This window comes from Myxocyprinus asiaticus, chromosome 17 (assembly GCF_019703515.2).
Source record: "Myxocyprinus asiaticus isolate MX2 ecotype Aquarium Trade chromosome 17, UBuf_Myxa_2, whole genome shotgun sequence".
NCBI lineage: Eukaryota > Metazoa > Chordata > Actinopteri > Cypriniformes > Catostomidae > Myxocyprinus > Myxocyprinus asiaticus.
In genome coordinates this window covers 32,217,416-32,244,303 of record NC_059360.1, presented here as the reverse complement: position 1 = coordinate 32,244,303, position 26,888 = coordinate 32,217,416, and the positions used below count along the sequence as shown (strand labels likewise).

The 26,888-nt window shown below is 36.6% G+C and overlaps 1 long non-coding RNA gene and 1 pseudogene across 1 annotated transcript; both read right to left on the bottom strand.

Moving 5' to 3' along the window:
• Nucleotides 1–10,622: 10,622 nt before the first annotated feature.
• Nucleotides 10,623–14,847, bottom strand: LOC127454965 (interferon-induced protein with tetratricopeptide repeats 1B-like; annotated as a pseudogene).
• Nucleotides 14,848–14,998: 151 nt separating this feature from the next.
• On the bottom strand, nucleotides 14,999–20,266 carry LOC127455561 (uncharacterized). The gene is made up of 3 exons (XR_007899689.1): nucleotides 19,397–20,266; nucleotides 19,290–19,308; nucleotides 14,999–17,462 (listed from the first exon to the last, which is right to left on the bottom strand). It is a non-coding gene; the product is annotated as an uncharacterized LOC127455561 (long non-coding RNA).
• Nucleotides 20,267–26,888: the final 6,622 nt, after the last annotated feature.

Below are 26,888 nucleotides of genomic sequence, written 5' to 3'. Positions count from 1 at the left end.
GTTTCTGCTGATCCACATAATCTACAATTCCCAGACTCATGTTTGTTCATATAGGGAATAATTTAGAGCTGTGTGCCCAAGGCGAAGTCTGGTTATGATTGTGTCTTATCTTCTACTACCAAAATTCCCTCTTTCACCTCATACTTGATTTTGAATATGATAAAGATGTCTTCCTCTTCCCTCCTCATTCCAAAGTTCTTGCCATTTCCCTTTTATAGCTGTTCTGATTTTGGCCTTAACTTCTTTACTTAGTGGGATATTCATTTCTATATGTGATAATTTCAGTGCCTTCTTTGCTAAATTATCAACTTCATCATTTCCATCCACTCCCACGTGTGCTGGAACTCACAGGAAACACATCTTAATTCCTAACTTATTTACTCTATACATACTTAAAATAATTTCATATAAAATGTCTTGTCTTGAGGATCTCCCACTAATAAGGCTTGATAAAGCAGAGAATGAATCTGAGCATATCATTGCATTTATTGGCTGAATGTCCTCCATCCACCTGATAGCTAATAATATTGCTACCATCTCTGCTGAATAAACTCCTACTTGGTCAGATACTCTTTTACCAATTTTAACTTGAAAATGTGCGACATATACAGCTGCTGAAGCTCGACCTGTTTCAGGATCTTTAGAACCATCAGTGAAAATTGGTATGGTAATGGTAAAGGGAATGGCCAAGGTGAAATAAGTGACACTACTAATGTGGGGCTCACTTCTACATTTATTATTCCACATGATTGGTTCGTTTTCTCTTAAATACAGTCCTGTTGCTGACAGCAAGCTGCACGAATGTTTGTAGCCTGCTAGCCTGCTTAGCATTGCTTATTCTTATTCTCATACTTCGTTGTTTTATCCTTTGTCATTTTACCACGTGTTTCGGGTTTTTCTGCTTTTCTACTGTTTCATCTGTGTGTATTTTACCTGTTGCTGCTGGCGCCTAGTTTGAGTCTGTGTTTGTAGCCTGCTAGCTTTTTAGCATCGCTTATCTATCTGTTTTCAGCTTATAATCCTTAACATCTGGCATTTTTCAGCACACATCGGGTTTCCCTCCGCATTATTCTCTTATCGCGATTCAACTGCGTGCATTTTCCGCGTACATCCGCTTTCTATTTTTATCGCGATTAAACTGCATGCATTTTACAGCGCACACCCATTTTTCTCCTCTGTGTTACATGGATTATTGCATCGATCTCAAAGCAAGAACAACCATAACAGCAAACAACTGTATGAGGGATTCACATCGATCTCAAACCCTCACCACTCAGGAACAACAAACAACAACAACAACAACAATCAATTGCGGTAAGTCATAGCATCCGCTCATGTTATTTCTTCCTGCATTGCATGTCACGTTTACAATAGCTTCTTCCGTCAGCAGTGAGGGATTCACATGTGATAAATGTAAGGAATTAGTCAGGCTGACGGAGAAGGTTAATGAGTTAGAGACACGCATCCGAACGCTAGTTGAGGTCAGTGAGAAATAGAAGCCGGTAGATACTGTTTCGGATGCGGGCAGTACAGAGAGCAACACACACACTTTGGTTCAGGCTGTAGAGCCCCCACAGCAGGGCGTTTGGATGACATCTCGGCGGCATACTGGCTCAGCAAAGTGACAACACTCTCCCATTCCTGTTAGGGTTTCCAGTCGATTCTCCCCACTCAGTGATGCACACACTTAGAATCATGTTGAAAGAGCCCTAATAATTGGTAATTCTATTGTAAGGAACGTGGAAATAGAGACTCCAGCCACTATTGTTAAATGCATTTCGGATGCCAGAGCGTCTGACATCAGATCAAATTTACAAGTGTTGGCTAATGCTAAACGTCTATTTTCTACAATTGTTATTCATGTCGGCACTAATAATGTCCGGCTTCGCCAGTCGGAGATCACTCAAGATACTGTTAATGAGGTGTGTGAATTTGCAAAAACGATGTCAGACACTGTAATATGCTCTGGCCCCCTCCCTGCTCATTGTGGTGACGAGGTTTATAGTAGATTAGTGTCACTGAATGGCTGGATGTCTGAGTGGTGTCTGGAGAATAGAATAGGATTTATAGACAATTGGAAGAGTTTTTGGGGTAGACCTGACCTGCTAAGAGAGACGGACTCCATCCCTCCAGGGAAGGTGCCGCTTTCCTCTCTAGTAATTTGGCTCATAGTCTTAATGACAGTGTTTGACTAACTGGGGCCCAGGTCAGGAAGCAGACAAACTGGTTAATTCGAACGTCTGCTAGCTGCCTTGAGACGTCACACAGGTCACATAAACTACAACACATAGAGACTGTATCACCTAGATATCTCATAGAGACTATGTCTGTTCCCCAAACTACCAAACACAAAACTCTCACTAAATCATTTAGAAAAAAATGTATTAAGGTCAAACTTGAAAATTAAAGATTAACATCATATGAAGGTAGGGCTACTAAACATTAGATCTCTTTCTACCAAAGCGCTAATTGTAAATTAAATTGTTACAGATCATAGTTAGAATGCGCTCTGTTTGACCGAAATCTGGCTTAAACCAGATGAATATATTAGTTTAAATGAATCTACTCCCCCAGGTTATTGTTATAAACATGAGTCTCATCTGAAGGGTCGAGGAGGTGTTGCTACAATTAACAGTGAAGTTTTTGGTGTTACTCAGAGGACAGGATATAAATGTAAGTCTTTTGAACTAATAATGCTTAATGTGACCGTCAGATATAAATAAAAAAACTCTGTCGCCTTTTACCCTTGCTACAGTGTATAGATCACCCGGGCCTTATTCTGATTTCCTTGGTGAATTTGCACATTTTTTTATCAGATCTTGTAGTTACTGTAGATAGAACTTTAATTGTTGGTGACTTCAACATTCACATAGATAATGAAAATGACACATTGGGATTAGCATCTATCGATATTCTCAACTTGCTTGGAGTCAGACAAAATGTAACAGGACCAACTCATCGCCATAATCAAATGCCAGATTTAATTCTGTCATATGGAGTTGATGTTGATAATATAGAAATTCTGCCGCAGAGCGATGACATCTCGGATCATTACCTCATCTCTTGTATGCTGCGATCAGCAAATGTTACTCAATCTACACCACGTTATCGTTCAGGTAGAACTATTCTTTCGACCACTAAAGATAGCTTTGCTAATAATCTTCCAGATCTATCTCATACACTCAGTAAACCCCAAAGCCTAGAAGAACTTAAATAGAAATATAAATACAGTCTTCTCTAGCACTCTTGATAGTGTTGCCCCCCTTCAATTAAAGAAAATTAAAGAAAAAAGCCCTGCACCATGGTACAATTATCACACTCATGCTCTCAAGAGAGCAGCTCGGAAAATGGAGTGCAAGTGGAAGAATACAAAATTAGAGGTATTTCACGGTGCGTGGAAATATGCTGACCTGGCACTAAAAGCTGCTAGGGCAGCATATTTTAGTAAACTCATAGAAAATAACCACAACAATCCTAGTTATTTATTCAGTACTGTGGCTAAATTGATTAGGAATAAAGCCTCAACAGAACCAGATGTTCCATTGCAGCACAAGAATAATGACTTCATGAATTTTTTTACTGATAAAATTGAAATAATCAGAAATACAATTGGAATTATGCAATCATCTGTCACAGTACTACAGAAAACAGTGTCTCATAATTTTCCTCATGTGCAACTTCCATCCTTCGCTGTCATAGTTCATGAAGAGCAAACAAAACTTATCGAAACATCAAAAGCCACAACATGTATGTTAGATCCAATACCAACCATGCTCTTAAAAGAGGTATTCCCTGTAATCTCAGAACCTCCTCTTAGAGCCAAACAACTATGTGATGATAAATGGCTTCATATGATCACTATCCTTAAATAAAAGACAGTTTTTTTTGCATGATCAGTCATATTTTCAAAATCAATGCCAAAATGTCACAATTTCTGCCAGGGTATGCCAACTTTTGAGCACAAGGATTCAGTAATACAGTGCATTTGATCAAACACTAAATAGTATGCAGTAATAACAAAAATTACAATTTTAAACAGTTTTGTTCTTAAAATTATAGTTTGTTATTTGCAAAAAAAGATGTAATGGAGAGATGGCCGACAACTCAATACACATTTAAAAGAATATTCTGGGTTCAATACAAGTTCAATTCAGCTCAATCGACAGCATTTGTGGCATAATGTTTATTACCACAAAAAGTAATGTCTACTCATCCCTCCTTTTCTGAAAAAAAAAAAAAAAGCAAATATCATGGTTGCAGTGAGGCACTTTTATATTTATCCAGAAAATGTTTTTTTTTTTTTTTTTTTTTTTTTTGTCACAGGCTACTACGAAATGTGAATAACTTTGCATCTACATAAAAAAACAATTTAAACTAACAATATACAGTATGTAGCCTAACAACAACAAATGTTTTTATGTTATAAAATTATAAGGTGGAACACAAACAAATAAAAAACAGATATGGATTGTAAAAGTAGAATTTCAGTAGTAACATTTTCATTGATCCTCCACATCTGATTTTAAAGCTAAACTATAGACATTATTAGTGAAAGATCACTTTCATCACAGCCATTTTACTTCAATTATCGTTACATTTTAACATAAATGAATTGTAAATCTCTTACTCCATCATATGTGGCAGTCTGTCTTTGGAAATAGGTTTCTTCCAGTAGTGGTAAAAGTGATTTGCTGTTCCTATGAGCTGCTCTTAAAGATAGTTTATGGACCTTCCTCCCAGGGGCGTGTTAACGATTTCTGAGGCCCCATGCAACCGACCAGCCCGGGGCCCCAATTTTGAAAATTTCTGCTTAAAAAATTACATTAAATCGATTTTAAATAATAATTTTAAATTCATCCTATCAGCAATTGTAGCCAAGTACATTCAAAATGTTCAATGAAATAAAAATCTAGTTAATGATAATTATGACACGTTTTCCAGTTTTTCCACAATACAGTGAAAAAAAAAAAGCAATACATATATTTTACAAAACACTTTTTATTTTTTTAATGAACAGGGTGTGCATTACTTCAATCACTAACATTATGGAGTTCAGTTGTCATTTATTATTATAACCCAACAATTATTTATTGTTGTCCAGTTAGTAATTATAATATGATACAGTATTATTTTTAGAACTTTGAGGATTAGTTGTATACAATAGTAATAGATTTCTGTTTTATTTACTTTTTCACCTGGAGGCTGCAGTGTATTGTTCAACATGTTGCAAAAGGCTGTATTTTATGTTAGCATCATTGGCAACATTTGTAGCAGTATTTTAACAACAAACATACAAGGCACGGCAGACCCTCAGCACACTAGAGCAGAAGGAGAAAATAAAAAAACATTGCCGTTTATCAAGCGCTGAAACTTTGCTTGGTGCAGAACAATCTAGTTAAACATTGTAACAGTCACCTCTTTGCAACCTGAACTTGTTCAGAATGTTAAATCTTTGTGACACCTGTGCTAAAAACAATCTAGATGCAGCACAACGAATGAAACAGAACGCAGGTGTCTCGACACGTGTTTTTGACTTGACACAGTGTCTAAAAATGTGCCGGTCCTACGTGAGACACTGAAGAAATAACGAGACATTGTGCAGCAGGTATGGACGTTCGTCCAGTGTGTGTTTACAAAGGAAAACAATGGAAAAACAGAGCAGACACATGCAAAAACACCCCCTAACACATCCGTTTGCGCGTATGTTAGTGAGAGCGCGTGGGCGAAACAAGTTTGGAAGGACTGTATATTTTTTTCATAAATTACAAACCCGAACTCAAAATCCTACTTGAAAAACTGACTTAAAAACCCTGTGGACCTCTAAGGTGAACTGCTCTAATAGCGCTGACAACAGCGAATTCTGTGTACACAAAACAACATGTCACCCCTTAAGCGTTGTTTGCTGAGCTTTTCTAACGGGGCGGGTATTGCGTGGTTTACGTGGTGGTTGAAACCGCTACTGCTTCCTCCTCCCATAAGTTTCTATTCCATGTAAGTTTATTTTTCTCTGAAATACAGAGTTGAAGTCTGGGAGTGTGACTGCGTGCAAACATGTCTACATGCCTGGCTTTCCAAGCAGTCTTGAGAATAGATGTCTAAATTTGAGTGTCTAAGTTTGGGCGTTTTGTTGATTTTGGGTGCCTTTTACTCCAAAATGACACAGTAAATATGCTTGATATTAAGGGTTCAGATAGTGTGGGAGGTCCCTTGCAAGAAATGGCCATTAATTTTTTTTACTTATTTGAATTTACTTTTCTACAGGTCTCTGAATGTGAGAAATCACAGTGTCTGCACGTTTTGGTGAATTTTGATGCCTTTTACTCCAAAATGACAGAATAAATATGGTTCATATTCAGAGTGTATATAGTGTGGGAGGTCCCTTGTAAGAAACAGATTTTCAGTTTTTCTACTTATTTGAATTCACTTTTCTACAGGTCTTTGAATTTGAGAAAAATTGCAATGTGTTTGGGCATTTTGTTTTATTTGTGTGCCTTTTACTCCAAAATGACATAGTAAATATGCTTGATATTAAGGGTTCAGATAGTGTGGGAGGTCCCTTGCAAGAAATGGGCCTTTTTTCTACTTTATAACCATATACTTTTTGACCAGGCTGCTGCTACGCAGCCCCATTCGCAGCAGGGTGTGATGGACTGTGTGTTGTGACACATTCCTCCCGTAACCATCATTAACATTTTCTGTGACTTTTGCCACAGTCAACCTTCTGTCGGTGCAGACCAGACTGGATAGCCTTTGGTGCTCTCGCACATCGATGAGCCTTGGGCGCCTAACACCCTGTCTCCGGTTTGTGGTTTGATCCTCCTCTGAACACTGTCGGTAGGTACTCACCACTGCTGACTGGGAGCACTCCATAAGTCTTGCCATTTCAGAGATGCTCTGACCCAGTCATCTAGCCATAACAATTTGGCCCTTGTCAAAGTCACTCAGGTCTTTACTCCTGCCCATTTCTCCTGCATTCAACACGTTGACTACGAGAACTGATTTTTCACTTACCATCTAATTTACCCAGACCTTGACATGTGCCCTTGTTAGGAGATGATCAACGTTATTCACTTCACCTGTGATTGGTCATAATGTTTTGGCTCATCAGTGTTCAGTGGGCCTACTGATCACCATGCAGTCAATAACCAAAATATAAAATAACTCAAAAGTTGTATTGCCAGTTCTTCTTCTTTAAAATAAAAAAAGAAAGAAAATAAAATAAAAGGCCCTCACTTTTTCTTATACACTTTATATCAGCTTCTTCCTGGTAAAAGATTAACCAACTTCCCCTGACTCTGCCTGCCTCTTGGGCTGGTAAAGAGTTGGCTTGACAAAGTGTTTAGTAGCTTTGGGTATCAGAACTCTAAAATTGTATGATCTTCTGATGGAAAGAGATCGAGTAAAGTGAATGGATCTAACAAAATGAAAAGATGTGCTTGGCCCATTAGCTGCAATCTTATTATGTACCTAGGCCTACTCAGCTTACAATATATCCCACTGTTTACAAACTCAATGAAAATGTCTATTAATTATGCTTGTTGTGAGTATACTTGTATTCTTCAAAAAGTTTATTGATGAGAAAAGCCACAATATTTCAAATAAAAAAGCTAAATTAGATCCTCTTTTTAAAATGTTCATTCAATCAGTGCTGTGTCTAGCCGGCAATGCATAATTAAACAACATAAAAAATGCATTTATATTTTTTCCAGAATATGTGTTTTCAGTCACAGAAATGCCCCAACTAACCTAGCAGAGTAGTCTGAACAGACAATTTCATATTTCAGAACAATGTTGCTGATTTGTGAGCTACCAACATGCATTGCAACATAAATAAATGATGCGGTTAGTGTTATAGGTTCATTTTATGCTGTTTGCTGACTTTATTTATGCTGTTGTTGTGTGTTTTTTTTTTTTTTTTTTTATTTTTTTGTCACTTTTAGTTAATTTAGTAATTTTATAGCATAGTCAATAGTCATCTTTTTACTTAAAGGAATACTCCGGGTTCAGTACATAGTTCACACAGTTCAGTCGACAGCATTTGTGGCATAATATTGATTACCACAAAAATTTATTTTTTACTTGCACCTCCTTTTCTTTAAAACAATAAAAAAATCTGGGCTCCACTTATAATATAGGTGAATGGGGCCAATCATAAATGTTTTTTTAAAAAAGCCACAAGACATAAACAATATATGTGTTAACATGATTTTACTGTGATAAAATAACTTACCAACATTTTCTGTGTAAAAGTACAGTCAATTTTACAACTTCGTTCCATGATGATGTATTGTCAACAAACCCTAAAATGACTGTAAAAACAACGGTTTAAACAACTTTACAGCTCAAATAATACATGAGTTTTAACAGAAGAAATAATGAAAGTGCTTTTATAAAATAAAAGTTTCACATTTCTACCTTGAAGTCCACCAAAAATGTCCATTGTAAGTACCTCACTGTAACTCACTTTTTGCTTTCTTTAAAGAAAAGGAGGGACGAGTCGAAATAATTTTTTGTGGTTATCAACATTATGCACAAATGCTGTCGATTGAGCTTAACTTGTATTGAACCCGTAATATTCCTTTAAAGGTGCTGTAAACTATTTTAGCCATTCTAGAATTTCCACAAGCTGAGCCACGCCCCCTCTTCTCAAAACCCTGCACACGATACCAAGTGAGCTTTATTGAGACCAACTTCGAGCAGAAGCGGTTGTTAAAAACAACAGCAACAAAGAGACTGGTGAGATATCTCATGACACTTATTTTCTTAATATCTTTCAGGGAGTTGGAAAATTTTTGCATACTTTTCCATTAAAAAAAATCACTTACACCACCTTTAAGGATGTTTGTTGATTGTCACCGTTATTGATGTATGTGTGTTAAGGATTGAGGTCTGGGTGTGTCTGTATCAAACTATTGCCCATCTATTTTTGAGACGTGCCTTTCTTCAGAGGCAAAGATTATAGTTAACTTCATATAAATGCCATTTTAAACTGTACATAAGAGTGAAATGGTGTCAATAGTGCTAACTGATAAATTGCTGAACAAGAAATCTTGTTGAAGAATTTATGGCTGAACAAAGCATTTTGCATTGTTATCAAACTAATTCAAAATGACCAAACAAAGCAATTGTACTGAGGTCAAAAATTAAGACAGCTGTTGAGAGAACTAAAAAATCTTAATGTATCATGTTGCCTTACTTTTTTAACTTTGCTCAACAATTCCTTTTTTACAGTGAACATACACTCACTGAGCACTTTGTTCAGAAAACCTGTACACCTACTTATTTATGCGATTAGCCAATCATGTGGCAGCAGTGCAATGCATAAAATCATGCAGATACGGGTCAGGAGCGTCAGTTAATGTTCACATAATCCATCAGAATGGGGAAAAACTGTGATCTTAGTGATTTCGACCGTGGCATGATTGTTGGTGCCAGATGGGCTGGTTTGAGTATTTCTGTAACTTCTGATCTCCTGGGATTTTCACGCACAACAGTGTCTAGAGTTTATTCAGAATGGTGCCAAAAACAAAAAACATCCAATGAGCAGCAGTTCTGCATACAGAATCACCTTGTTGATGAGAGAGGTCAGCGGAGAATGGCCAGACTGGTTCAAGCTGACAGAAAGGCTACAGTTACTCAGATAACCACTCTGTAAAATTGTATTGAGCAGAATAGCATCTCAGAATGCACAACACATCGAACCTTGAGGCGGATGGGCTACAGTTGAAGACCACATCGGTCACTTTATTAAGACCATAGTGTTCCTAAAGCCCAAAGTATACTTTGCGTGTCCGCGTTCCGCGATGGTCCGTGCACAGTCCACGTGACGTAATTTTTGTAATCAGGAGTGTCCGCGGATGTCCACGCACAGTGTCCACGTGCAGACAGATTTTTCTCTCCGTGCGGACAAACGCGCATGCACAAGGTTGACTTGTGAGATAGAAGAGTCCACTAGATTGCAATACGCACAGTTTGGCTGTACTGTCAAGCAGTAGTCAAAGAACATATGCTTCTCTATCGTTTTGTTGTTGTTGTTCTTGCTTCCTCTAATGGCGGATCCTCAGCTTTTCTTGTTCTTTATCCTTCAGTGCTGCCCTCTAACGTCTGGTAGCATATAACAAAGCAATTGTACTGGACCTGTCGAACGCGTCCATTCGCGTTCATCCACATGAGGAATACTTTCAAAGCTGTACGCACACATAACGGAACGAACGGAACGCGCAAAGTGAAGTATACCTGGGCCTTAATAAAGTGCTCGTGAGTGTATCCCTGCAAATGTCCATATTTACATATTCAATATCTATTACAGATGGCTATATAGCATCCATATTCTTTCTTATTTACTACTATTACTACAACAACTAATAATATTAATTATAAAATCATAATATTTGTAATTTATTTTCTTAATTTAATCTTGATTTTTCAATGCATTTTTGTTTAAATGTAAACCACTTAAATAGTTCATGAAGTGCATGAATACAGAGATATTTCTTTCTTAATTATCCTGAAATATTTTCTTGAATGCAACAGAAACATAGTAATTTTTCTGTAGCATAAGATTACATTCTGATCTGAAAATTTTCACTGAATTGTCTTAAAAAACATTCTCACAGTGAGGATTATTTCCCATCTTCACTTTGTTCAAGAATCTCTATACTCTTCTGCTTTTCTTTTGAAATGTTTTTGATTGCTGCCGCTTTCATATTAAAGTTGATTGATTCATTGTGTTTGGACTCTCTCCAATGGTATAGAAACCTGATCACATGAACATTCGTACATAATTTACGAGTTGGCTATTTTGTATAATGTCGCATGATTTTGTTTGCATAAACTTGTACGACTTTATCACGTGCAAATTCCCGGATGTCTAATGCTGAAGCGCAAGTTTCGCGCATGAGGAGTTAAGGACATGCTTATTAATATTATGCCCTTACCCAAACCCCTTATCTAAACTTAACCAATCAGAAGAGTGGGTAAACATGATAGGAAGCCGTTGTGTGTGACAGAAGCAAGTGATTGTCACGTATTAGATGGAAACGATGTCCAGCGATGTCATTGGCTGCAGTGAAAGTCGTAGGAATTCAAACGAGTGAAGTTACATGATATCATACAAATTAGCCAAATTTAGAAAAGTCGTACGAATCCTGATAATTTCGCTGTGTGAGTGTGTTGGTATAGATAGCAACCATAACTATGACATAGGTACTGTTGGGTGTGAGGAGAGAGATCATCTTCCTCTAGTAGCAGCTTCTGGTATGCTTCATCTGCTCTCTCAGTGTTATGTCCATGACAGTGCAGAGATGCAAGAAATAGCTTTCCTCTGAGACAACCAAGATTATGTCTGACAACCTCCTTAAAGAGCTCAATGGATTTCTCAACCAAAGCTTGCTTTTCTTTGTTGTTTTCCTCCATTGAGTAAACCTTCCACCTGTAGCAATTCGCAAGGTGTCTCAAAACTGGTTTTGAGTCAGGGAACTTTTCCGGAAGGCTCTTTACCACTTGAAGAGCTCTGTCTGTGGAAATGTTTTTAAAACACTTAAGAATATAACATAAGGTTCCCTGTATCAACATTTTTCAATCGCGGGGTTTATTGCACAGGTGAATGAAGCAGAGAAAAAAACAAGAGGTGAGTCAATCCAAATACAGTAGTGATGTAGAAATACAGAAGATGAACTCACAATAGTCTTATGGATGGGGTTGCACCAGCTGTGCGTAAGTTCTCACGTAAGTTAGGACATAAAGTTCACACTAAGGGCTTAGTAACTACTAGTTAGTTACAAACTAAGTCAGTGCTTAATTCAGTTGCACCACCTGTTCTTAAGGCAAGACTTAACTAGTAGGTCGAAAGCTCTTCGTAAAGTAATGCGTAGTCGCATAATGTGACGTTTATCCGTACTGATCCAATAAACAGCCTTCAAATTCAAATTTGTGCACAGAAGCGTTAAACAGCCGTGAACTGCAATTTGATCTTGTTATGGTTGGTGTTCAAACCTTGTTTGCTCACGTAACTGTCAGCTGTAATGAATTATATCCCCATTCAAATATGATACGTATTAAAAGTAGATTTGATAAATAGTATATATGCCCTGTGTAAATAACAATATATAGGAACTGTATCTAAAATAAATAAGGGGTGATAAATAAATACTAATACAACAGGATGGAAAAATAGACATGTATTCATTTTAATATCTTAAATATTTTGAATGTTTTGAAAATTGACACCGGGTAACGCATCCTGAAAACTGCACCGTTAAATCGGTTTCATGCCGAAGTAATATGTAAAAGTGCGTTCTCTCTCTCTCGTAAATGTCAACATCATACTGTATGTCGAAATGATTGATGCCTGTCACGCAAAACATGAGCTCACTGATGTCATTAAATACCAGTCTGCTTTTTTATTCCATCAGTTACTCCTGGTCGGAGTCTGCCATAAATATTTGGTTCATATGTAGGGTTACGTCCTACCTAAGTTTAATGGTGCAACACCCAAATATTTAGTAGTACATAAATTGTGACTTGGTGCCCATTTACGCCACAACTACGCTAAGTTTTAACGTATACGCATATCTGGTGCAACCGGCCCATGATCTTTACAGGAAACGTAAACAACACAGGAGAGTCCAAGCGCTGGGGAATAAACGGAGGATGAACCAACACAAAACTCTGAGGAGGGGAACAATAACAAGGTAGGTATATACACAGGACGGTCTAGACAAAACTAGGGAGTCCGTAGTCTCCGGGAAACACTGACAAGAACAGACAATGAACGTGTGTGAGAGCAGGGTATAAATGCAGTCCTTGATTAGTCACTGATGAAGTGCAGGTACGTGTGATCAACTCGGGGGAGAGTGAGAGAGGGAGTCCGGTGGATCAGTGACACTCTTGTTAAAGATAATATACATTCTTACCATTAATTATACGGGAAAATCATACTTTTTACATCTAATAAATGTAAAACTAAAGGATTGTTTTTTACATTTATTAAAAACTTTTTACAGTCTTTTACCATTAAAATTACGGACATTTTTTGCAGTGTAATATACCCTGCACATCGCTAAGGCAAGACCTTTGTGCCATTGTTTCTTTTCTCGTTCAGCATTCAAAGCCATTTTACAACTTCTGGTTGTAAAGTGTGTTCAGTTGGAGCAGGGTGTATTTGCTGAAGCTTTTATAACTCCTCTAGGTATGCTTTGCTCTCAGTCTTGTTTCCCAAGAGAAAATGCACCCATGCCAGGTTAGGTTTGTTCACCTGCAGCCTGGCTCCAGCCTTTTCTGTTCCCTGCTCTTGGATCACACTTGCTGCTTTGTGCAGGTACATCAGTGCCTCTTTGTTGGAGCCAAGTGTGTATTGGATGTAGCCCAGCAGGTTGTAATTGTGGACCAGCCAAGTGCAAGTTTTATGGTCAACATTTTCTAAATACCTCCTTAACATTTTGAGCTCATGTTTATTGAACACCAGATGCCAAGTGAAGTGGCATTCAAGTCTCTTCAGACTTTCAAAAAGGATGCTTGAGTTACTGCAAAAGGTAAAGAGAGAAAGTGATGTATATTAATGAACAGTAGATGGTTTTTATAATAAAATAAAATAAAACTGAACAAACTGTAGGCTATTAGCTCAACCGTTCAACATGATCAATTTCATTTGAAAATTGTGCATTTCTGGTCACTGTCAGACCGATATCATGGGATAAAAAGCACTGAGGTGAAACATAATACTTTATTTGTTTGCCTGCAGTATTTACTGCCAAAACAGAAGTTTTTATTTCATAACCATTTCAAATATTCAATAAAGAAAGGTCAATTAAACAAGCAAGATTTTAACTAAAAGATGTAACATTACAGAATAAAGAGCTTGATTGTACATAACATGAAAATTACGAAAATTGAAATGGTCATTCCTTCAGCTCCTGTAACTGGTCTTATTAGGATTTACATTTAGCCTTTTATTTTGATAAAACAAATTGCTGATTTTTTAAAAATCTTTTATGTTAGATGCATTGTGTTAAATGAATACATTTTACCATAACTGAATAGGTGGCACTGTGGAAGTGGTCTGGTTTAAGAGAGATATTTCTTTCAGAAGTGGTGATTTGCTCTTGGTGTGAGCTATCAGTTCATGATGTATTTTACTGTAATGATCAAGCTCATCAAATCATAAAATCTTATATTCCAAATGAAGGCCACTAATTGTCTAAGATTAGGATCGTCATCTCTGACATTTCTATTCTGTGTAAGGTTTTGTTTTCTCTGAAATTAAGAGTAGGTTACCATGTGACAATGACATAAAATCTGAGAAGATACGTTTGCAAGCAAAAACTCATGCATTTCAAAGGAATATTCAGAGTTCAATACAAGTTAAGGTCATTTGACAGCATTTGTGGCATAACCAGAATTATTTCAACTCGTACCTCCTTTATAAAAAAAAAAAAAAAAAAAAAATGTAGGTTACAGTGAGGCACTTGAAGTGAATGGGGAAACTTTTTTGAGTGTTGGAGCACATTACATTAATTCTTATGTTAAAATTGGATATAATTTTACACAGAAAAGTATTAACAAGCAATTGTATTACACTAAAATCATGTAAACTCATTGTTTACATTTTGTGGCTATACTTTTGAATCAGTGAGTATTTTAATGTTTATGGATCAGCCCCATTTACTTTCACTGTAAGTTCCTCACTGTAACCCAGATTTTTGCTCTTTTTTTCTTTTTTTCTAAAGAATAGGAGGGGTTTGTCAATTATATTTTGTGGTAATCAACATGCCACAAATGCTGCCGACTGAGCTTACCTTGTATTGAACCCAGAATATTTATTGAAGATGTGGTTTTAGGATACAACATGTCCCTGATTCAAAGTTCTCAGCAGTTTGAGACAGATTGCGCAGTCAACCTCTTTCTTTTTTTTATTTTTATTAATGCACAAGGAGCTGGCTAGGGCTAAATGACACATACTATTCAAATGCCAAAAATACAGGTTTTATTCACCAGTATTAAAGGCTTTTACTGCTTTTGACACCTTAAAGGTGAACACTGAATCACCAAAGTTCATACATTAATTAAAAGTGCCAATATACAGAATAAGAGGTCAAATCAAATCATTTTTATTTGTATAGCGCCTTTCACAACGCACATAGTTTCAAAGCAGCTTTACAGAGAATCATGCATTAACAGAAAATGAAACTGTAATATCTAGTCATCATTGTGTAGTTTGATAAAATACGAATTTGAATTGTGTTTAAAAATAAGTAATTCAATAATAATTGTATTTAGAACCCCAGTGAGCAAGCCGAAGGTGACAGAGGCAAGGAACACAAAACTCCATAAGATGTTGGTTAATGGAGAAAAATAACCTTGGGAGAAACCAGACTCACTGAGGGGGCCAGTTCCCCTCTGGCTAACATCATGAATATAATGCCAATATTACTTATGTATAGTGCAAGTCATGGTTTAAAATTATTAAACTAAAGTGTTAAGGGTCAAGATTTTGTATGAACTGTAAGATTAATGACTAATGTCTTTGAAGTCCATCCTGGATTAACTGCAGAAGTTCACATAGATGCATTGTCCTTGTCAGTTGGCTGATGAAGGGTTTTGTTGGCAATTAATTGATAGTCTATGTATTCCATTTCAAGAGTGTCGTCCATCATTAGACCGAGGTGATGCAGGCAGAGATCTGTTAGGTGCATCGCAGTTCAACCGGCCGGTAATTTCGGTTAAGTCTATCCTAAATCCAAGGTTCAGGCAGTAGCATATGGTGTATCCCATGTCTTATTGGAGTTGGCATCAGTTCATCCTCTGGAGTCCATCGTAATAGACTGAAGTGATGTTTGGCTGGCACCGGCTGCTATTAGTCATCATCACACAGCGACACATAGCAGTGGAGTCCAACACAAAGCAGGAATGGATCCAGACGGTTCTGGTGACCTCAGGATAGGCGTCCCGAGGTTGAGACAGGGAAACAAATAGAATAATATTAGCACAGACACCATTCAATTTATTGCAGAGTTATAGATCATGATCAATGTTTCTGGTTTCTGGTTCCAGCAGACCTAATTGTGAGTTGAAGGATAAATTAGGTGTATGCCTGGCTAAATAGATGAGTCTTTAGTCTAGACTTAAACTGAGTGAGTGTGTCTGCATCTCGAACAGTGTTAGGGAGACTATTCCATAGTTAGAAGCCAAATATGAAAATGATCTACCTCCTTTTAACAGGCCAGAATTTTGCAACCGTTATGAACATAATGGAATATAGCATGGTAGAAGTAATTTAAGTTCTTTGAAGCTAGACCATTCAAAGCTTTGTTCGTAGTTAACAGAATTTTAAAATTAATATGAAATTTAACAGGTAGCCAATGTAACGACGATAAGATGGGGCTAATATGATCATATTTCTTGGTTCTAGTCAGCACTCTGGCTGCTTCATTTTGATGCAATTGAAGTTTATTTATTGATATTGCAGGACATTCTCACTGTAATGCATTACAATAATCTAGTCTTGAGGTCATGAACGCATTAATTAGTTTTTCGGCATCAGCAACAGAGAGCATGTGCCGTAATTTAGCGTAATTTTGAGGTGGAAGAATGCTGTTCTACAAACATTGGTAATTTGATTTTCAAAGGACAGATTGATATCAAATATAACATCTAAGTTCTTTGCTGTTGAAGACGATGTAACAGTACATTCATCAAGAGTCAAATTATATTTTAGCGGCTTGTTTTTAGAGGTTTTTGGTCCAATAATTAGTACCTCTGTTTTGTCGGAATTGAGTAGAAGGAAAGATCTTTTATTTCATTGATACACTCTGCTAATTTGGAGAATTGTGAAATTTCATCAGGTTTTGAAGAAATATAAAGTTGGGTATCATCGGCATAACAGTGGAAACTTATTCCACGATTCCTGATAATATCTCCCAGGGGAAGCATATACAAGGAGAAAAGCAGAGGCCCTAAAACTAATCCCGGTGGCACTCCATGCTTTACTGTTGTTTGGTTTGACAATTCCTCATGAGGTCCTATGTTGGACTGGCTATCTGTTTAGGGTGTTTCCCTGCCTTCAACTCGAAGTAGCTGGGATAGGCTCCAGCACACGTAATTTAATTATAATTTTTTTTAGTGCTGCTATCAATTCAAGTATACATAGAGGTAATAAATTACTAGATACTCTTTGTATTATATGCCTACTAACAAAGGGACATGATATTTAGTCAATGCCAAAACATTTTCGGTGATCATATGGTCTTGGTTCATAGCTAAAGGTTTTTTTATAATTATTTATTTTTAATGTTTTATCATTATCTTTGAAATGCATTCAAATGTTTTGGTGAACATAGGCTAATGCAGTGTTTACTTAAACTCTATTATTAATTTATCTTAAAGGGATAGTTCACCCAAAATGAAAAGTCTCTCATCATTTACTCACCCTCATGCCATCCCAGATGTGTATGACTTTGTTCCTTCTGTTGAACACAAACAAAGATTTTTAGAAGAATATCTCAGCTCTGCAGATCCATACAATGCAAGTGGATGGTGACCAGAACTCCAAAAGCTCCAAAAAGGAGATAAAGTGTCAGCATAAAAGTAAGGGAGTGTCTATTTGTAAATAGCATTTGCCACACATTACAGCTATTTGCACCACAATAGTCTGGTGGAACCACAGAAATATACGACAAACTAGACAATAAGTATTGCTGCAGTGGTGTGGGTTGTAAAGACGGTGTGAATGAGTAGTGTTGTCCTAGTGACCACAGTTCAAAGCGGTGTTTTGTCACATTCTTTTTCCTATCCAATTTCCTGTTTCCACTCTTAATATTTCCTTTAATACTACTTAAAATAATAGATAAAAATGAATATAAATGTTGATTTCATTGCAGTGATTTGGTCACGGTGAATGTCGGGGAGTGCAGAGAAGAGTTGATCCATCGCTTGCATCGCTTGTGTGTAGATCGCATCACTGCATTACTAATATTGTAGTAACAATGTTTTTGGCAGAAACCATAGTTTTAATGCAATTAACCATGGTGTTACTACAGTAATATGGTGGTAATATAATAACCATGTTTAATTTTGTGTTTACTGTAAATTTACAAAAACTACCATGGTGAAACTATGATTACTGTATTAAAACCAAGGTTATTTTTTCTTAGGGAAGGTTAAGGTTAGGTTTAGGAGTAGGGGTTAATGCGGTGTGTCTGTGGGACTCTAAATAAACACAATAAACATGTACTGTACCAGGAAGACCAGGAAATAATTAATTTGCAGAAGATTTGCTATGATGAACACTTAAAAACAGGACATTATTTACATAATTAAAAAAATAAACTTCATAAGTTATTAAAGGAAGTGAGGGCTGAAAGAGAGTGAGAGTGAACAAGAGATTTAACACTGAAATATAGGATTCAATTTCTCTGATGAACACTATCTGTTCAAATATCAGTCTAACTCAATCCAATCTTGCATTCATGAGTGGCTTCTTAAGTCATCATGCCACTACCTGTCCATTACCAAATCTATATCAAACATTTCATATCCAACACTTTAACTATTTTAGAATGACCTGAAGATATGCATAGAAAAAAATAAATCTGCCTACCACCCTCCAAATAAACAAATTAAATTTAAAGGTGAAATGTTATTTTCTGTTACTGTACTAAATGAAATCGCAATAACAATTTCAAGCAAGTTTCTCACATCCCCCATTTGCATTGACCAGACAAACAGTTGACCTCACCCCATGCTCATGCCATTAGTTGAGGCAATGTTGCCAAGGTAAAATGCTATATTTAAACTTTTTGCATCAACTTTACTTCACACTTTTTGGTCAGTCTTTGTCTGAGCTTTAGCCTGTCCTTTCTTAGCGATTTCTTGGACCTGATCATCTGTTTTCTTTTTCTCGATGTCACAAAGAGTTTTGATGAGTTTTGAGTTGGGTATGCTCCTTTTAAGCCCTGTCTCTGTGACCAGGCCTCAAGTAGATCGAAGGTCTGTTCTTTCACATCTCCACGGTGGTTAAGCTCATGTTCCTCAATATTAATTTTAGTCATGCCAGTGCACTTGGCAACATCTATCATCAAGTTCCAGCCTATAACGGAGGCTATTTCTGACAGGAAAGGATTCAGGTCCACATCTGCACCGAAAAAATTACAACATTGACATGAGCTCATTATTGTGATATTATTTAAACTATGATATACAGTAATTCTAATATAACTGAGTATACAGAAAATCTGATATAATTTTTCAGATTTTTCAAATCCTCCAGACACTTCACAAACAAGCAAACTTACATTTTAGGGCCTGTGTTTCCTACATGGGGTAAAAGAAAAGTAAATATAAGCATGCAGTTCCCTGTAAAGCCACAAAGGTGCAATGAAAGTTTAGAATGAGAAATTACCTCTGGTTCAATGTTTCTCTCGTCTGTTTGCCATTAAAACAAGACTTGTTGTTCTTATAATAATCTATTGACGGATAAAACATTTATAGAACAAGGTAACGAACATATACAATTATATTTGCACACAAATAACACCACAGATATCTCAAAGTCCACACTTTGGAAGCATTTAAAGCATACATCCATGGTTATATTATCTCTTAGATAATATAAGAGTGTCTCAATTGGGAAGCAAAGAAGAGAGAGAGAGAGAGAGAGAGAAAAAAAGAAATTAGTTGACAAAATATCACCAATAGACCATGAGTATGAAATCTCCCCTTCACCAGATTTTTATAAGGAAAAACTCTCCCTCCAGTCAGAATTTCAGTTACTCTCTATCACAGTGACAACTAAACTTTTGATGCAGGTTTAAACCTCTTTTTACAAACATGGAGAAAAATCTGGCAAAATTCTTGTCTGTCAGACCAATGAAAGCTGAAAGAAGCTGCATCGAGGTTGATTACAGAGATTAGAACTGATTCTGGACAAACTACCCTAGACCTTCAAAACATAAATGACACCTTTAGGGATTTTTATATGAAGCTATACTCCTCAGAATCTGCTAACAATTATTTACTTATAGAGAATTTTTTTAAAGAACTCAATATCCCATTAATTTCCTCGGAGAATAAATATTCTTTAGAACAATCTCTAACTATTGAAGAAATAATTCAGGCAATACGCCGTATGCAGTGTTCTAAAGCGCTTGCTCAGAGATTTACAAAGCCTTCAGTGACCAAATTTCGCCATTATTACTTGACATTTTTTATGAATCGCTTAAGAATGGCTGTTTAACTCAAACATTTATCAAGCTAGTATTTCTTTAACACACAAGATGAATAAAGATTCATTAGTCCAAGTTCATATAGACCTATAAGTCTTCTTGATGTAGATAATAAGATACTGGCTAAGATATAAGCTACTTGCCAGGAAAATGTCCTCCCCTCCATGATCTCTACAGATCAGACAGGATTTATTAAAAACCGACTTCTTATTTTCAATATTAGAAGATTATTTGATATTATTTACACCCCTAATTCTAATCCCAATCTCTCTGAGATACTTACCTCCCTAGATGCAGAGAAATCTTTTGATAGGGTAGAGAGGGACTATCTTTTTTTGGCCTTATCAAAGTCTGGATTGGGACCTAAGTTTATTTCATTACTTAAATTACTCTATGCCTGTCCCCAAACTTCTGTACAAAAACATGGAAATAGTTCTAGTTATTTCCCACTCAGCCATTCTACCAGACAAGGTTACCCTCTTTCTCCCCTTCTATTTGCACTTGTCATAGAACCCTTAGTCATTGCTCTGCGTACATCACAAGCTAATAGATGGATAGTTAGAGGAGGGAAGGAACATAAAGTGTCCTTGTATGCTGACGATTTATTATTATATATCTCTGATCCTTCAAAATCACTACCAGCTATTATGGCAAAATAAGAGGAGTTTGGGAAAATCTCAGGATACAAGATTAACCTTTCTAAGAGTGTATTATTCCCAATTAGCCCTATAACTATACTTCAGGCACCCTATTCCCACCCTTTCAAGGTGTCAGACTCTTTAGAATACTTTGGGGTCACCGTTACTAAATGCTTCTCCGCATAATTTAAGGAACACTTTTTTAAATTTTACGATCACACTTTGCAAAATTTTAAAAGGTGCACAGTCCAATCTCCCTAATTCTCTAGCAGGCTGCATTAATATTGTAAAAATGAACATTTTACCAAAATTTTTATTCCTATTCCATTGCTTTATTTATTAATAAGGCATTTTCTTTATTGACTCAGTTTATCTGGAATAAGAAGACTCCTAGAATCAAAAAGATTTACTTACAAAGACCTAAATCTAAAGGGGGTGTGGGATTACCTCATTTTCAATTTTATTATTGTTCATGCAATATAAGAGCTCTCACATTCACACTTCAGAGTCTCTGGTTGACTGGTCTGAAATAGAAAATCATGCATGCTCCCCCTCTACGAGGCCAGGATTAAAAGTTTCAGCTTTATCTACTCCTTATCTCTTACAGTGTGATGAACCGCCAAACTCACCAACAGACTCATTATTTTTAAATAACCCATTTACTAAAGGTGGTATATTTATTATACTGTATTTGATAAACTCTCACAACTTTAGTATAATGTCACACTAGAATACCTAAGAGAGGCATGACAGGAAGACCTAGGAATAGGTATCAAAGATGATCAGTGGGATGGGGCACAAGAGCGGGTTCACTCTTCTTCAATGTGTACTAGACATGAACTTTTACAATTCAAGATACTGCACAGACTCCACCTTTCTAAAGTTCTCCAAGATGTCTGTATGTGGACTCGACCTGTGATCGATTTGGACAAGCGGGAGCCTCACTGGCACACATGTTTTGGAAGTTTCCCTGCATCAGTAATTATTGGCTCTCAATTTTTCAAACATTATCTGATATTATAGGAAGATCTGGATCCTGACCCAGTTCTTAGCTCTCTTTGGGGCTATGAGGATTACATAGCACTATCAAAGAGTCAATACATTATGATTCTATTTATTACACTGACACTCCTTGCACAAAGATTGATTTTACTGAACTGAAATAAAGCAAGAAGATAAAAAAAGCCACCCACTCACTTTACTTGGACAAGAGATGTTATACAATACCTCCAGCTGGAAAAAATTAAGTTCTCACTAAGGAGTAAAGTCCATAAGTTTTATGCCATATGGAAACATTTCAGTGGTAATATTGGAGTGATTCCACCCAAGACCTAACCTATATGAAAATGCGTGTGTGTGTGTGTGGTTGTTGCAATGTATTGTGTTCTTTATATAGATATGTATATATATACACACTGGCGGCCAAATGTTTGGAATAATGTACAGATTTTGCTCTTGTGGAAAGAAATTGGTACTTTTATTCACCAAAGTGGCATTCAACTGATCACAATGTATAGTCAGGACATTAAAAACGTGAAAAATTACTATTACAATTTGAAAAAAAATGTTCATTACTTCTTAAACTACTTCAAAGAGTTCTCATCAAAAAAAATCTCCCACATGCAACAATGACAGCTTTGCAGATCCTTGGCTTTCTAGCTGATAGTTTGTCCAGATACTCAGGTGACATTTCAGCGCACACTTCCTGTAGCACTTGCCATAGATGTGGCTGTCTGGTCGGGCACTTCTCACGCACGTCCAGCTGATCCCACAAAAGCTCAATGTGTTTAAGATCCATAACACTCTTTTCCAATTATCTGTTGTCCAATGTCTGTGTTTCTTTGTCCACTCTAACAATTTCTTTTTGTTTTTCTGTTTTAAAAGTGGCTTTTTCTTTGCAATTCTTCCCATAAGGCCTGCACCCCTGAGTCTTCTCTTTACTGTTGTACATGAAACTGATGTTGAGTAGTGTAGAATTCAATGAAGCTGTCAGCTGAGGACATGTGAGGTGTCTATTTCTCAAACTAGAGACTCTGATGTACTTATCCTCTTGTTTAGTTGTACATCTGGCCTTCCACATCTCTTTCTGTCCTTGTTAGAGCCAGTTGTCCTTTATCTTTGAAGACTGTAGTGTACACCTTTCTACGAAATCTTCAGTTTTTTGACATTTTCAAGCATTGTACAGCCTTCATTCCTCAAAACAATGTTTGACTGATGAGTTTCTAGAGAAAAATGTTAATGAGCTAATACTGACCTTAAAACATGCCAGTCTATTGCATTCTGTGGCAACTCAAAAACAAACACAAAGACAATGTTAAGCTTCATTTAATGAAACAAATAGCTTTCAACTGTGTTTGATATAATAGCAAGTGATGTTCTAGTACCAAATTAGCAATTTAACATGATTACTCAAGGATAAGGTATTGGAGTGATGGCTGCTGGAAATGGGGCCTGTCTAGATTTGATCAAAAATGACTTTTTTCAAATAGTGATGGTGCTGTTTTTTACATCAGTAATGTCCTGACTATACTTTGTGATCAGTTGAATGCCACTTTGTTGAATTAAAGTAACAATTTCCTTCCGAAACAGCTAAATCTGTACATTATACTGGGGGCCAAAAGTTTGGAATATATATATATATACAGGTGCATCTCAATAAATTAGAATGTCGTGGAAAAGTTCATTTATTTCAGTAATTCAACTCAAATTGTGAAACTCGTATATTAAATAAATTCAATGCACACAGACTGAAGTAGTTTAAGTCTTTGGTTCTTTTAATTGTGATGATTTTGGCTCACATTTAACAAAAACCCACCAATTCACTATCTCAAAAAATTAGAATATGGTGACATGCCAATCAGCTAATCAACTCAAAACACCTGCAAAGGTTTCCTGAGCCTTCAAAATGGTCTCTCAGTTTGGTTCACTAGGCTACAAAATCTGCTGATCTGACAGTTGTCCAGAAGACAATCATTGACACCCTTCACAAGGAGGGTAAGCCACAAACATTCATTGCCAAAGAAGCTGGCTGTTCACAGGGTGCTGTATCCAAGCATGTTAACAGAAAGTTGAGTGGAAGGGAAAAGTGTGGAAGAAAAAGATGCACAACCAACCGAGAGAACCACAGCCTTATGAGGATTGTCAAGCAAAATTGATTCAAGAATTTGGGTGAACTTCACAAGGAATGGACTGAGGCTGGGGTCAAGGCATCAAGAGCCACCACACACAGACGTGTCAAGGAATTTGGCTACAGTTGTCGTATTCCTCTTGTTAAGCCACTCCTGAACCACAGACAACGTCAGAGGCGTCTTACCTGGGCTAAGGAGAAGAAGAACTGGACTGTTGCCCAGTGGTCCAAAGTCCTCTTTTCAGATGAGAGCAAGTTTTGTGTTTCATTTGGAAACCAAGGTCCTAGAATCTGGAGGAAGGGTGGAGAAGCTCATAACCCAAGTTGCTTGAAGTCCAGTGTTAAGTTTCCACAGTCTGTGATGATTTGGGGTGCAATGTCATCTGCTGGTGTTGGTCCATTGTGTTTTTTGAAAACCAAAGTCACTGCACCCGTTTACCAAGAAATTTTGGAGCACTTCAGGCTTCCTTCTGCTGACCAGCTTTTTAAAGATGCTGATTTCATTTTCCAGCAGGATTTGGCACCTGCCCACACTGCCAAAAGCACCAAAAGTTGGTTAAATGACCATGGTGTTGGTGTGCTTGACTGGCCAGTAAACTCACCAGACCTGAACCCCATAGAGAATCTATGGGGTATTGTCAAGAGGAAAATGAGAAACAAGAGACCAAAAAATGCAGATGAGCTGAAGGCCACTGTCAAAGAAACCTGGGCTTCCATACCACCTCAGCAGTGCCACAAACTGATCACCTCCATGCCACGCCGAATTGAGGCAGTAATTAAAGCAAAAGGAGCCCCTACCAAGTATTGAGTACATATACAGTAAATGAACATACTTTCCAGAAGGCCAACAATTCACTAAAAATGTTTTTTTTATTGGTCTTATGATGTATTCTAATTTTTTGAGATAGTGAATTGGTGGGTTTTTGTTAAATGTGAGCCAAAATCATCACAATTAAAAGAACCAAAGACTTAAACTACTTCAGTCTGTGTGCACTGAATTTATTTAATACACGAGTTTCACAATTTGAGTTGAATTACTGAAATAAATGAACTTTTCCACAACATTCTAATTTATTGAGATGCACCTGTATATATAGTTTTTGTGTGTAAAAAGTTGAAAATTGTTAAATATTGTCAATGCAAATTGGAAAAGATATTGAAATGTCATATACATGTAGTTTAAATTACATCTTGTTCCACTCTAAAAAATAAAAAAAAAAGCAATAATGTTTTAAAAAAAAAAACATCTTAAAATGGCAACTATAATCTTCCCTAAAAGACATAAGCAACGCATATTTGTATGTCACCGTTCTCTGTACTTTAGAGGCTATATTCAGTTACTGCCAATAGTGTATGTACAGAAGGGTACTTGGGGCAAGTGCATTTTAACATGTAATGATATTTGTGATGAATTGGCTATGCTTGTGCATGCTTAGCCTTTGGATACCTGTAATACCAGAACCTTGGATATCATGACACACGAGTTGTTGGTTGGTGTGCATAGGGTTTTCACCCCTTCACGTTCCTTTCCCCTTGTTGGAACAATGAGAGACAAACAGAGAAAAAGACTGAATAATAAATAAACAAATAAAATAATAATAATAATATATATATATATAATATTATTTTTTTTTTTTTTTTTTCTATACAGAGGAAAATATTTGCCATGTAAACACTTGATCAGATTGCTTTCTGAAACTGGGACATTGTGCACATGATGAGGAGGGAAGGCTGACCTCTGAGAAAACGTGTGATCAATAGAAGATCGAAGAGTCACACACTATTGACCTCTAATATTTCAAAGATGAAGATATTGTTTATTAAAACCAGAGGCTTGCACCAAACTCCCGCGAAAATATAAATGAGGTGTAAACTTATCAAATACAGTATAAACTAAGCACTCCAGTTTCACTTTAATTTGTTATGGCGGATTATGATGTGTTATGGCGAATGTTCGTGGTCGTGCAGGTTCATTCACGCATTGTTAAACGGTGAGGAAATGCTGAATAACTGTGCAGTGTATGCATGTCACAAGATCAATTCAGATTTAATGCTTTTGACATATAAATGCGCACATCAACCCGATCACTTTATTTAGCCTCATGTAAACAATACGTTCTGAATCATCGATCGGATTCATTTAATTCCGATTAAAAAAAGTGTCCATGTAAATGCAGCTACTGATGTACTAAATTTGATGAAAATATGATGTTTTGTTCCTGAAAGTGGAGATTTATAGAAAAAAAAAAGGACTTCAATATTTATCTGTTTCTTACCCAAAGTGATTGCCTTATTTAAGCAATGTAAATCTAGCAAACTTTTTTATATTTTAAATGTTTAAATTATTTGTTGTACATTTATATGCTTTGTGTTATGTTGCCCTGGAATTAGTTTAACAGCTGCTGAGGGAGTGACAGTAAATTTAGCATCTTCTTTTTTCTCATATTTCACAGCTCTATATTTTTTCCTTTTGTGAAAAGTCGTGGAAATGTAATAGTGGATTTTTTTTTCTTTTCTTTTTCTTTTGCTGTTATATTTTGCCTGGCATGAATTATTTCAGCTCTTGTGATTGGGCACAGCTTCATTTGCCCTTCACCCCATCCAACCCCAGCAGCCAGCTCTCATATCTCACAAGGTTAATCACAAAATTTGTTGCCAGTTATTAATTCTTATTAATGTGTATTTATAGTCTGTATAAATCACAAAATGCGCTACTGTGTTTACAAACTAAGTCATGCTCACTGTTTTAAAACAGCGGAACCCATTAAATCAGATGTATTTTTTAATTATTTTTAACATTTTTGTACTACCATCAATGTGATCCTTATTCAGATAATGATTGGATGACCAGACTTTATGAACCCCAATATGGAAAAAGTCAGTGTCAGAATTACACAACACAAA